Source organism: Sus scrofa, chromosome 3 (genome assembly GCF_054392235.1).
Source record: "Sus scrofa isolate SSC_HxYL_T2T_F1_AM1 chromosome 3, Sscrofa_HxYL_maternal_Yorkshire_Landrace_v2.0, whole genome shotgun sequence".
In the NCBI taxonomy this organism is placed as follows: domain Eukaryota; kingdom Metazoa; phylum Chordata; class Mammalia; order Artiodactyla; family Suidae; genus Sus; species Sus scrofa.
The window spans coordinates 110,509,410-110,521,541 of record NC_139385.1 but is presented as its reverse complement, the minus strand read 5'-3'; the positions used below and the strand labels follow the sequence as shown (position 1 = coordinate 110,521,541).

General features: G+C 48.6%; 3 long non-coding RNA genes across 7 annotated transcripts in view; 2 read left to right on the top strand and 1 right to left on the bottom strand.

The window, feature by feature from the left end:
• Positions 1–12,132, top strand: part of LOC146404854 (uncharacterized) — a 1,116,837-nt gene that overhangs the window by 786,205 nt on the left and 318,500 nt on the right. The window lies entirely within an intron of this gene.
• Positions 1–12,132, bottom strand: part of LOC102165712 (uncharacterized) — an 846,917-nt gene that overhangs the window by 808,689 nt on the left and 26,096 nt on the right. The window lies entirely within an intron of this gene.
• LOC146404856 (uncharacterized) lies at positions 152–4,913 on the top strand. Its single transcript, XR_014842149.1, has 3 exons — positions 152–2,567; positions 2,614–4,673; positions 4,762–4,913. It is a non-coding gene; the product is annotated as an uncharacterized LOC146404856 (long non-coding RNA).

Genomic DNA, 12,132 nt, shown 5'->3' with positions numbered 1-12,132 from the left:
CCCAGGGGCAGGTGGGCCCTGGTCTGTTCAGGAAGCCACACATGGTTCTGGATAGCGGGAGCACTGCCGTGGAAGGGAAACGTGGGGAAACAGCAAATCAGAGATGGGGGCAGATTCTCAAGGAATGGTTAACGTTACTTAAAAATGCAGATTTTTTTTTTTTTTTTTTTGGAATGAGGCATCATTGAAAAGAGTGATTGTTCCTACAGGTTTAGGAAGAGTGAAGAGGGATAGAATTCAACTAAGGAGAGTAAATCAGAGCCTGCTAGAAAAAGACGTGCAGAAGATCAAAGTGTAAATGATGGTGGTATCAACGGAAAGGGAAAAGAAGGCACGAGTTGGAGAGGTACGTTAGGAAGCAATAGAGAATTACACCGTCTAGTTTGGAATACTTGTTCTACCACATACGAATCGTGAGATCTTTGAAAGATCACTTGTCTTCCCTGGGCCTTTTTTCCACATCTATAAAATGGGGATAATAACTGCACGTGCTTCAGAGGTTTGTTGAGAGGACTATATGGGCTTAGACATTCGAAAGCCTAGAACAGATTTTGTATGTGCTAAGGATACAATAAGTACCAGTTATTTTAAAAATTAGGGAGTTCCCGTCATGGCTCAGTGGTTAACAAACCTGACTAGTATCCATGAGGATGCAGGTTCAATCCCTGGCCTTGCTCATTGGGTTAAGGATCCTGCATTGCCATGAGCTGTGGCATAGTTCGTAGATGCAGTTCCGATCTGGCATTGCTGTGCCTGTGGCGTAGGCTGGCAGCTACAGCTCCAATTCAACCCCCAGCCTGGGAAACTCCTAGGCTGCGGGTGCAGCCCTAAAAAGACAAAAAAAAAAAAAAAAAAAAATTTAAAACTTTAAAGGGGTCAAATTTGTCTGAAAACCAAGTGCACTGCTAGGGGACATAGGAAAAATTCCACCTCTACTTCTGTGTTCTGTTTGTCCATGACATTGAGGAGGTATTTTATGCTTCCAGCTCTGTACTTACTCCCTACCTTGAGAGCGCTACATGGCCGATAGCACCTAGACATGGTCATCTCTTAGGTTTAATGAATTCAATCTAAGTTAAAGAAAAGAGAGCAATCAGAAAATATACAGAGATTTTTGATTTTGGAGTCCTCCTCCATAAAAAGGACTAAGGCTTAATAAAATTGGTATAATGCATCAGCCTGGGGGGGCCTGTTCTTTCCAGCTCTTTGTTCATTGATTGTGTGCCCACTCTCTTCCAGTCTCTAGACAAGATTCTACGGAGATGTCGTGGATAAGACACTGTCCCTGCATTTCGTCCATAAGTCAGTGTAATACGACATCACAAGGGTTGGATCCTGGACGATAAGGAGACTCTAGACACATGGAGAGGAGGAGGAAGGGCTGACAGCAGCACAGGCAAAGCTATAGAGGCACATTGGGGGTGGGGCTTAGGGTAATGTCAGCATGATGAGAATGTGGGATAGGGCGGCCCTGGCAGGAGCAATCATGAAACAGGCACCTTTCAGCCACGTCTGCTTGTGCCTGGGCAGTGGGCTTGGGGACACGTGAGTCCTCTACCTGGGTTTTCCCTGTACCCTTTCAGATGACTAGCCCAGAGAGGCACTGGAATGAATGCCCCTGCTTGCCTCCTCGTAGGGGCAAAAGAATAGAATTGGTTTCTTGCTGAAATGGAATCAGTATTTCTTCAAAATGACTGAAATGGGAGAAAACTAGTCACCTGGACACAGGTGGTGTGTGTTTCTGGCCAGAGATGCCCCCAGGCTCCAGCTGGCTGACTCTGTGCCTCAGGTCCTAAGACTGTTCCACCGTCCTGTCCCAACTGCCTGGAAGCATAGTACAGCAAATACTGGGGCCCACTGCCTCTACTGGAGCCAGAAGAGATAAACCCCCACCCTGGGTCTTACCAGGCTTCCCAGTAAGGCTGGGAATTACTGCCATGGAAATCCCAGGTGGGGCCTCCAATCCCCAAACACTCCCAGAGGGGAAACAATGGGTCCTTATCTTACTCAACCCAAAACTGCATGGCAGGACCATGGGTCTGGTCCCAGTGATGTGAAAATTCAGGCATGGCACATCCCTCAGAGGGATAGCTCCCACCAGTGAGCTTCCAAGAGTTCAGCAAAGCACCTGGCCCAGCCCTAATCCCAACACCAACAGCAAACCACATACTAACCCAAACCCCATCTGATTCTCATCTTCTTTGCTTACATCACAACCATCTGAATCCAGGCCAGGCCTCATCAAGCCCAATGATAACACTAAATAAAGTGACTCCCATGCCAACTTCAACTCCAATCAATCCCATCCTATCCTCAGCCCTAACTTTAACTCCAATTCCAACCTCACCTTAGGTCAAAAAAAAAAAAAAAAAAAAGAAAGAAAGAAAGAAAAAAAAAGATGGAGGAGTTCCCATCATGGCTCAGTGGATTAAGAACCTGACTAGTATCCATGAGGACAAAGGTTCGATCCCTGGCCTCGATCAGGGTTAAGGATCCAGCCTTGCTGCAAGCTGTGGTGTAGGTTGCAGATGCAGTTCGGATCTAGTGTTGCTGTGGTTGTGGTGTAGGTTGCAGATGCAGCTCGAATCTCGTGTTGCTGTGGTTGTGGTGCAGGTTGCAGATGCAGCTCGGATCTAGCGTTGCTGTGGCTGTGGTGTAGACCTGCAGCTACAGCTCTGATTCAACCCCTAGCCTAGGAACTTCCCTATGCCACAAGTGTGGCCCTAAAAAGACAGAAAGGAATGATCTTTGGAGAGAGAATCACCATTGCCCCACAATCTGGTGGCCTTGACCGACAGCTGTGTACAATTTGTACCTTGAAACATGCCCCAAACAATTGTCCTTTGGGTTTAAAAATCCGATAGGAGACTATTACTGTTATTAAAAGATTTAATACACAGAAATCTGTTTGGAAAAAGCCAGACCTCAGAAGTCTACAGCTAAGAAATAAAGGCATTTTAGTTATTTCCTTTACAAATGCAGACTGGGATGAAAATTCTTAAGAAACTCTCCTTCCCCAAGCCCTGGTCTGCCAGGAGTCATCAGGAAGTGGGATTATCTTCAATTTATAAATGATGAATAATTGCCAGCTTCTAAGAAGAGAGAGAGAAGAACCCAAAGGGAGATGCTACATTTTTTTAAAAGACACCAGACAATTTCATTCCAACTTAATTCCAGCCTGCTCCTGCCCCTGATGGACTGGTTGGGAGTGCCCAGCCTGTGACCCACGGGATGCAAAGCCGAATGTGAGGTAGGGGAAATAAGCATGAGGGCTGAGGTAGATCTCAGAGTTGTGCTCTGCTGGGGAAGGCGGAGGTCAGTCTGGAAATGCGACTCCAGAATAGGTTGTCAATCACAGGGAAGGAAGACAAATAACCCAGGTTGAGACACAAAGCCCAAGGGCGAGATGGCAGGAGCAGTGAAGGCCTGACGAGAAAATGCAGGTCGGGGCAGGCAAAGGGGGTGGGGGGGAGCGATCTAAAGTAATCCCAGGTGCCAGCACCCCAAGCAGCTTCCACACCCTTTCAGAACAAGTTTACATGGAAAAGCCGGATCCCTCTTTTAATAAGCCTTTTTTTTCCTGATTCAGAAAAAATTTTGAAGATTTAGAAAGTATAAAAGGATGGCAGACATGAATTAAAACTTATTACCACCTCTTGACTGGAGTTACGGTCACTTAAAGGGGCATGATGTTACTAGCGTTTAATAACGTCAAGAATTTATATTTTTTACCCTCTAGGTTCAATTACTAACATCCAGAAGAAGCAACAATTCCTGGGCCCTTTCTTCTTCTGAGATGACAAAAGCTCCTGAAAAAAAACCAAGGCCACACTGATGCCCACAGAGCAGATTCTATTTTTTGCCCTGAAAGAGGAGGCAGCTGTCCAATCAGAAAATATATAGGCATCATCTCCTGTGTACTCAGCACGCACCAGGTACCACTGCTTCTCTGAGCACGTCCACCTTTTGCAACGGCTACCAGTGGTCCCCCAAGGCCAGTTCCACAACACATCACTGACCCACACTCACGCACACACAGTCATATACTCTCACACCACAGCATCGCACACTCGCACATACATTCAATTACAATCACACACGCATATGCTCACATCACATCAACACACAGTTACACACTCGCATATGTGTGCTCACACACAGTCACTGATAAACCCAGACAGTAGGCAGTCACCTGGGTCTTCTTTGTACTCCCCTAGCCCCTGGCGTAAAGTCGGATGTGGCATTTACCACATATAATGTCATTAATTTATATATGTCTCTTGATCATCTCTGCCTTAGCCTGGACACTTGTTCATTTCTGTAATCCCATCTTCCTAAACAGTGTCTGGCACATAGTAGGTGCTCAATAATGTTCACTGCATGAATTTTTTTTTCCTTTTTAGGGCTGTACCTGCAGCATATGAGGGTACCTAGGCTTGAGGTTGAATCAGAGCTACAGCTGCTGGCCTATGCCACAGCCACAGCAGCTCAGGATCCAAGCTGCATCTGCAGCCTACACTCAGCCTGTGGCAACACCCAATTCTTAACCCAGGATCAAATCTGCATCCTCAAGAATACTAGTCAGGTTCTTGATCTGCTAAGCCACAAAGGGAACTCCCACTGTATTAACTTTGAAGCTCAATCAAATCTGCATCCTCAAGAATACTAGTCAGGTTCTTAATCTGCTAAGCCACAAAGGGAACTCCCACTGTATTAACTTTGAAGCTCAATCAAATCTGCATCCTCAAGAATACTAGTCAGGTTCTTAATCTGCTAAGCCACAAAGGGAACTCCCACTGTATTAACTTTGAAGCCCTGACTGAGGACTTTGGTCCAAGGGGCAAGTCCTTTCTTCCAGGCCTCTCTTTCTCCCTCAGATTGAAGTTGGAGGAAAAAAATCTAAGGGAACCCTCAGAAAATACCAGAAGCTATGGCAAAGTTCACCCAGCTCAGCTCTAGGCTCAGTCTCCTCCTGGGGCAGACCCAGGCAGACAGCACCCAGAGAACCTTCCCTGCCAGTTCACACATGTGCGGGAGGCCTGTGACCTTGTGAAAAGAGGCAGAAGGGACCTTGTCCGTTCTGCCGCCTGGTCTCAAATCTCCCCCTGCCTCATCCTGCCATCCCCCTTTTCCTTTCACAATATTACTCCCAAATAAAACTTCTGCACTGTGATTCCAAAAAAGAAGGAGGGGGGAAAGAAAGGAAGAGGAGGAGGGTGAAGAAAGGCTGCAACTCCAAAGTGAGATCATCACAGGCCTGGCTCTGACCTTCAGCTTCAAGGAGCCGGAACGTGGGTTCTCCGAGCTCCCCAGGGGAGATGGGATGTCCTCACCAGTTTCGTGCAGGATAGTGGAGATATCCGAGTGGCTAGGAAACCTCAGAGGCTGGGTGAGATCTGATAGGATGCCATGCAACCGGGCACAATGAGATGCACAGAGACAGGGCAGCCTGGGTGAAGCCTGGAGCCCTCACCCAACATCTGGTAGAGCAAAGGAGACGCAGAAGACGCAAACCAGCCCCTGGGGCTGCCAAAGCCCCACACAGCCACCTAAGCCTTCCTGCGCTTCAGCTCCAGGCCACACCCCTTCCTTCAGGAGGGCATAGTTGCAGCGCCTCCCACCCCCTGCCCCCATCACAATGGCCACACCATACATGAGTGGAAAGATAATCCATCCTCCACACATACACAGCCTGCAGGGCTAAGGCAGTTCGGAGATGCGTGTCCACCTCAGCCTGACAGTGGATCAGGGCTCAGACCCGGGGAGAAGACTGGCATGGGGTGGGCTCACAGCTGAAGCTCTCAGATCCTCAGATTGGGGAGGGAGAACAGAATGGGGTGGGGGTGAGACCCTCACTTCAGGTTTGGCGGTCATCACACATCCCTGATGATGTTCCTTGACTCCCCACCAGCTTCCCAGGTATCCCCCTGCACCAGCACAGCCCTGGAGCACTGGATCCAGAAAAAGCAATGCCTGGGACTCACAGGAAGTGGGAAGCCAGGACCTGCCCTCCCCCCACCCCAGCCCCATCACAATACACAAATACTGAGTCTCTCTCCTTTCCCCCTGCAGGGCCAGCCACAGGCAATATCCACTGGACTCTTTGGGGCTGCTCTCCACCTAGGGACCCATTAGCATTTTAAGGTTCTTTTTCCCATACACATCCTGTCACAGGATTGTCCTCTTCCTCGAGGCATTAGCACCTTCCCCACGCCTTTTATCACCCCAGCCCCACCTGCCTGGGGTCAGCCTTCAATCCACAAGGGTCTGGGGGAAGAGCCAGGAAGCTAGGTCACACTTCCCGAGCGAGCGTGTTTCACAGTCCATCCCTTTCTGTCGGAGGCACGTCCTGAAGTCCTGAGCCCCCTCCCCCCTCCAAGAGGTGTTCCCATAATCAGTAGGCTCTAATCAACCCCCTGTTTTGACTATTTTAGCAGCAATAAAAGGGCCATAAAGAGAAAGTCAGTGGACCCTTTAGGAACATGGATCTCCTTCACTGTGATATAATGAAAAACACCAAGTGCTTCCTCGGAGCCCTAAGTGACAGCCCTGCCAGTGGAGCTATTGGAGGAAGCCTAATTATGCCATAAATTAAAGGGCTTTTTTTTTTTAACCCAACATTATGACCTTTAATAAGATTGTTTTTACAACCGGCTGTCAATAAATCACGCAGGAGCACCAGTAAGAAGCATTCTCCGAGAACCTCTGCGAATTTCATTAGCTGCAGTTTATTTGGTTTTGGCGAGCTATGATGTTTTTTAAATCTCAAATTAAAGGCTCTGAACCATAAAAGCTAATTCAGAAAAGTTCCTGTTTCAGTCTCTGAAAACAAGCTTCCCTAATTGCAGAAATTAGCTAAGATGAGGCCAGGCCAGGAGGTCATTAGCTGGGAAGCAATGACAAGTGACTGGGACTTCACTAGACCCGGTAGCCATGAGCCCCACAGAACCTGAAGGCGACAGTTCCAGGGGACAAGTGGCCCAACAGTGGCCAGCCCTGGGAGATCCTTATCCTGGGGACTGCTAACCAGGGACAGACCAGCTCACCAACGGGCTGGAAGGGGCTGATGCTGCCACCACAGTCAGTGTCCTTAGGCCAAGAGATTGGCCACAAGACTGTTTAACCCAAGGTTCAGAATTTCTCCCCACCCCAGATTCCTTGAGTTTAGTCCTAGTCCTCCTTGGAACACAAATACTGTCTCAGTGTTACCATTTTTCTGAAATACCTATGAGAAGATAGATGAGGAATGGGATACCAATGTGGCATGTCCAAAAGTGTCACTATGGCAAAGAGAGTACACAGAGTCAGCAGACACAGGGCCCACAGAAGCAGAGAAGATGGGACAAGGTGTGTGCCCACCTCTTAAGGAAGGAGGGGGACCTGACTTATGCCATGGGCAGCAAGCGCATTAGTTCAGACCATATCAGGAAGCCAGAGTTTCAGTTCCAGCCCTGCTGTTAATTATGGGACCTTGGAGGAGTTAAGACTGGAAAGGCAGACAGACTTTGCTCTAACACTTACTTGCCCAGTGACCTTACGCAAGTTATGCCATCTATCTGGGTCTCAGTTTTCTCATCTGTAAAATGGGCACATCACATCACTAGTACTTCCCCCCAGAAGGATGTTGTGAGGATGGGGCGGGGGGGCGCCAGGCAAGCAATCATTTAGCAAAGGGCTGGGGTCTATAAGCTGTCAATACATACCAGCTGGTAACAATGGTAGTTAAGAGGAGGAATGGGATTTCCCTCTCTGGACCTCAACCTCATCATCTAAAAAAACAGAGTGGGACTGAACAATCTCTAAGGCCACTTCCATCATTGTATGGAAGGGGCTCAAAGAGATATCAACTCTCCTGCTTAAACCCTTCCAAACAATCCCGCTGCCCACGGAATGAAGTTCCTTGGGAGGAGCCTGCAAGCTTGGGTTCCTGCTGCTCCACCCAATTTCCAGGTCCATCTCCGCCAGTCACCATCCCGCCACTCAACAGAACCTACATTCTAACTCTCTCTGTCCCTGGGTCCAGGCACATCATCTCCCTGTTACTCACCTGGATCCTTGCACTCAATCAAGAAAAACTGATGTAATTTCAGGCAAGAAATTCAGGCAGGCGGGAAAACAGATGCCTTGCTCACTCTCTAAGGAGGGTGTGGGCTGGTCCCTCAAGTAGGGTGAAGGTGGGGATGGATCAGTAGGTCAGCCAGAGGGGTGGCTCAGGTGGTCTGCCCACCCCCTTGGCGCTATTGTGTGTAGGGATCATGCACAGTACCCTGCATTTGCCCCCACCACCACCATGTCTCAGAAATGGTAGTTGGTTTGTGGCCTTTTTATATCTTATTATGCATAATTGCTCCCACTACGCATGCGTGCAGTTATTTTCCGTGCCTTACAGTTTCTTTGTATTCCGTTCCTGGAGGAGATGTTTGTCCAGGTGCAAGGCTATCTCCTCCCCTCGGCCTGGAATCCCCTCCAGAGCCTCTTGACTAAGTCCCCCTCCTTCCAGGCACCTGAAGTCACTTCCTCCAAAAGGCTTTCTAGCCACTCATTCCCACTCCACTCCCACAGGAAGGACTCCAACACCCAGTATTTCTGCTATCAGAGGCCTCTGCTGACGGCTTTTTCCAACCTAGTGCCTCCACCAACGTAGGCAGCAAAGACCACGTCTCTCTTGGTCTCCTTAGATCCCCAAAGCCTAAAACATTTGGCAGAAATCCTTGGCACACGGTATGCACTTAAAATATTTGCCGACAGAACATTAATGAAATAGCATTCAGAGACATAACACCCAGAACAGCCCATATGCAAAAATAGATATGCTATTGTGTAAATGGACATTTGAAGTGTAACTAGACGTCCAGTCTCTCTTTTTTTAACAGAAGTTGTCATGTTGGAAGATTGTCAGAAAGGAAGACTTTAGGAGTTCCCGTCGTGGCGCAGTGGTTAACGAATCCGACTAGGAACCATGAGGTTGCGGGTTCGGTCCCTGCCCTTGCTCAGTGGGTTAACGATCCGGCGTTGCTGTGAGCTGTGGTGTAGGTTGCAGACGCGGCTCGGATCCTGCGTTGCTGTGGCTCTGGCGTAGGCCGGTGGCTGTAGCTCCAATTCGACCCCTAGCCTGGGAACCTCCATATGCCGCAGGAGCGGCCCAAGAAATAGCTAAAAAAAGACAAAAAAAAAAAAAAAGGAAGGAAGATTTTAATACACCATACCTTGGTCTTACCCTCTGACCTTCCTCTCCTTTTCCTCAGAGAATGAACAGGGGCAGAACTAAAGAAGGGACTGAATAGAATAAGGCTGGGTCAGAAAAGACTGCCTTTGAGAACCAAGAGAAAGAGAGGCTAGGGTGCAGGAGGGTCCCACTCTCCACGCCCTGGCTCCCTTCCTCCACCCCCGCCCCCCACCTGCCTGGCATCCACGGCTCAGGAGTCTTCTCCTGAGGCAGAAATATCAGCGGGTCTAAAATTTCCGAATGAAAACCATCCGAGAGGTCGTGCGTGGGAAGTGAGATGCCAGCACATGGGCGGCAGTGACTGTGAGGAAACCCTGGCATCCACACTCACCTGGGCTTCCTTTGTTTTGCCTCATTAATCAGCCCCCCCAGGTCACTGGGGTGTCTCGCCTCAGGCTCACGGGTCTGGTTTTTGTATAATACACATTTCCCGAGCCCCCCCACCCCAGTTTTTATTTCATCGGCTTTTTTCAAGAGCCTTTCCATTATTTCTGAACATTTGAGTGAAAAAAAAATGTAAATTACAGACGCCTGTGGATTGACGTAATGGGAAAAGAAGGCAGCTGTTTCCCCTCCCTCCAAACAGGGAACATGGTTTCTAAAACTAATAAACCCCTTAAACCTCATGAAGCCTGTTTCAACCTTTTAAAATGGCTATTTTCAGAAGGGACAAGGAAAAAGAAGAAGCAGGGAAACGTGTTTGGGGCAATGTCTTGGCAGGAGTGGGGGGTGGTCCCAGCCTGTGCAGATGGAGTCCGTCCCCCTTGCTCAGGTCCAAGGTTGCAGCCCATGGAGAGCCTGGGAGAGGTAGGGCCACCCCACGTAGATGAGCCATGGATGTCCTGGTAGGGAAGAGAGACTGAACAGATGCAGGAGCCCGGAGTTTCAGGGTTTAGGGGCTTCCGGAAGACATGGGAGCAAAGGGATCACGAGGGAACTAGGAGGGGTCAGTTTTGACACCTAGGCTGGGACACTGAGGGGTGGGCTTGGTAGGAGCAGAGGGTGAGGAAGTAAACTAGAAAGCCTACTCAACATGGTCTGCCTTCTCCAGGAGCAGGAATTAAGTGTGGAGCAGACCCAGGAGTTGGTGAAGAGCCTCTGGAACAGCACCACGAGGAGCTTCAGGGCGAAAACAAAAGCCTGATCCGACCTATATTGTGTGCAAGATGCTCCTGGTTTTTGTTTTTTGGGGTTTTTTTTTTTTGTTTTTTTGTTTTTGTCTTTTTGTATTTTCTTGGGCCACACCTGCGGCATATGGAGATTCCCAGGATAGGGGTCTAATCAGAGCCGTAGCCACCAGTCTACGCCAGAGCCACATCAACGCGGGATCCGAGCCGCATCTGCGACCTACACCACAGCTCACGCAACGCCGGATCCCCAACCCACTGAGGGTCCCACTCAGTAATCCTTAGACCCCGAGTCAAGGGTCACCTTCATCTTCCCGGACGGCTCTGGTTGACTGTCTACTCAGGCACTGGGTTCTGCTCTGCCTACAGCCCTGAACCAAACACCTGGCAGAGACTCACAGAAAGAAGCATTAAAATATCAATATTTTTGGAGAGAATGAATGAGCTAATATATGAATGGATGGACAGGGGAAGGAAGAAAGGGAGGGAAGGAGGGAGGAAGCTATCAATATTTTTAGAATGAATGAATGAGCTAACATATGAATGGATGGATAGATGGATGAACAAGAAGAGATGAGTATTTTCTAAGCAGCTATATTCTTTCTGGGAGGAACGTCAGCAGTGTCAAGATTACGCCCCTTCAAAAAACCTGCCAGGTACAGTTGCACAAGTATAAGAAATCAAAAAAAAAAAAAAAAAAAGTTTCCCTCCAAAATGGCTTGTCATCCAGAGAGTGAAATAGTCTAATAACAGTTGAGAAGTTTCTATCTCACTCTTTCTCTCTTCTGGATTTAACAGGATGGAATTTGAAAGTCAGAGAAGGCAGAAGAGGGAGCAAAGTCGAACTGCAAGTGCCCCAGGGAGAGGCTGGTGTGAGGCACCTATGTTTTCCAGGTGGGTTTCTGATCCCCAATGTTTAGAAGCCTCAGAAGGCAGACAGCCCACCCCATATCACTGAAGAATGGTGCCAGCTCTTTCCATTTCTGAGGATGCAACAGGTCTTTGGAGCATCTGAACTGATTTGCCTCTCGGACTCCAGAGATTCCCAGCCAATCAGTGTGTGCTTCCCTTCTGTTCTGGTTTGGAAATAATTTCTCCATGGAGGAGGCTTTAGAATGTATGGAGCCTAGCTCTTCCCTACCACATCCACATCGAAGGACAGTGCTGGGGACCTCCAGGGAAATGCTTCTGTACCCAGGGGCCTGCGATTCACTCTTCCTTCTAGGCAGTGGCAATGAAGGGGATGGGTGAAGGTGCCAATTGTGAGAGCAGAAAGAACCCTCGCATCACCAATGTCCCTTCCTCGGCTGAAGCCAGGGAGATGGGGATGGGAGGCCAGTCGAAAGGCAAATGTCAGAGTCCCTCGCAATTTGAACTGGCTGGAGAAATGCCCATGACTTAACACTGTCATTTCACTCTGCCTTATAATTTAGGGAGCAGAGGATGTGGCCTCATGGAGCTGAAACTCTTCAGGCTACAAGTAAAATCACTTTTAAAAAATTACAACTGCTTATCAACTTTATTCACCTCCTATTTGGATGTGAAAAATGCTCCAGAGGGAAGTTTTGTGAGCAAAGGCCAGGATTTACTAAGTATTTCCCACAAACAGGGCTCCCTGGTTTATTCTGCAGGAAATAAAACCCAGAGGACCCACCCAGCAGGCCTCGAGGGCTAAAGGGAGTTTTCGTTTTTTGCTTTTTAGGGCCGCACCCATGGCATATGGAGGTTCCCAGGTTGGGGTCAAATCGGAGCTACAGCTGCCAGCCTACACCACAGCCT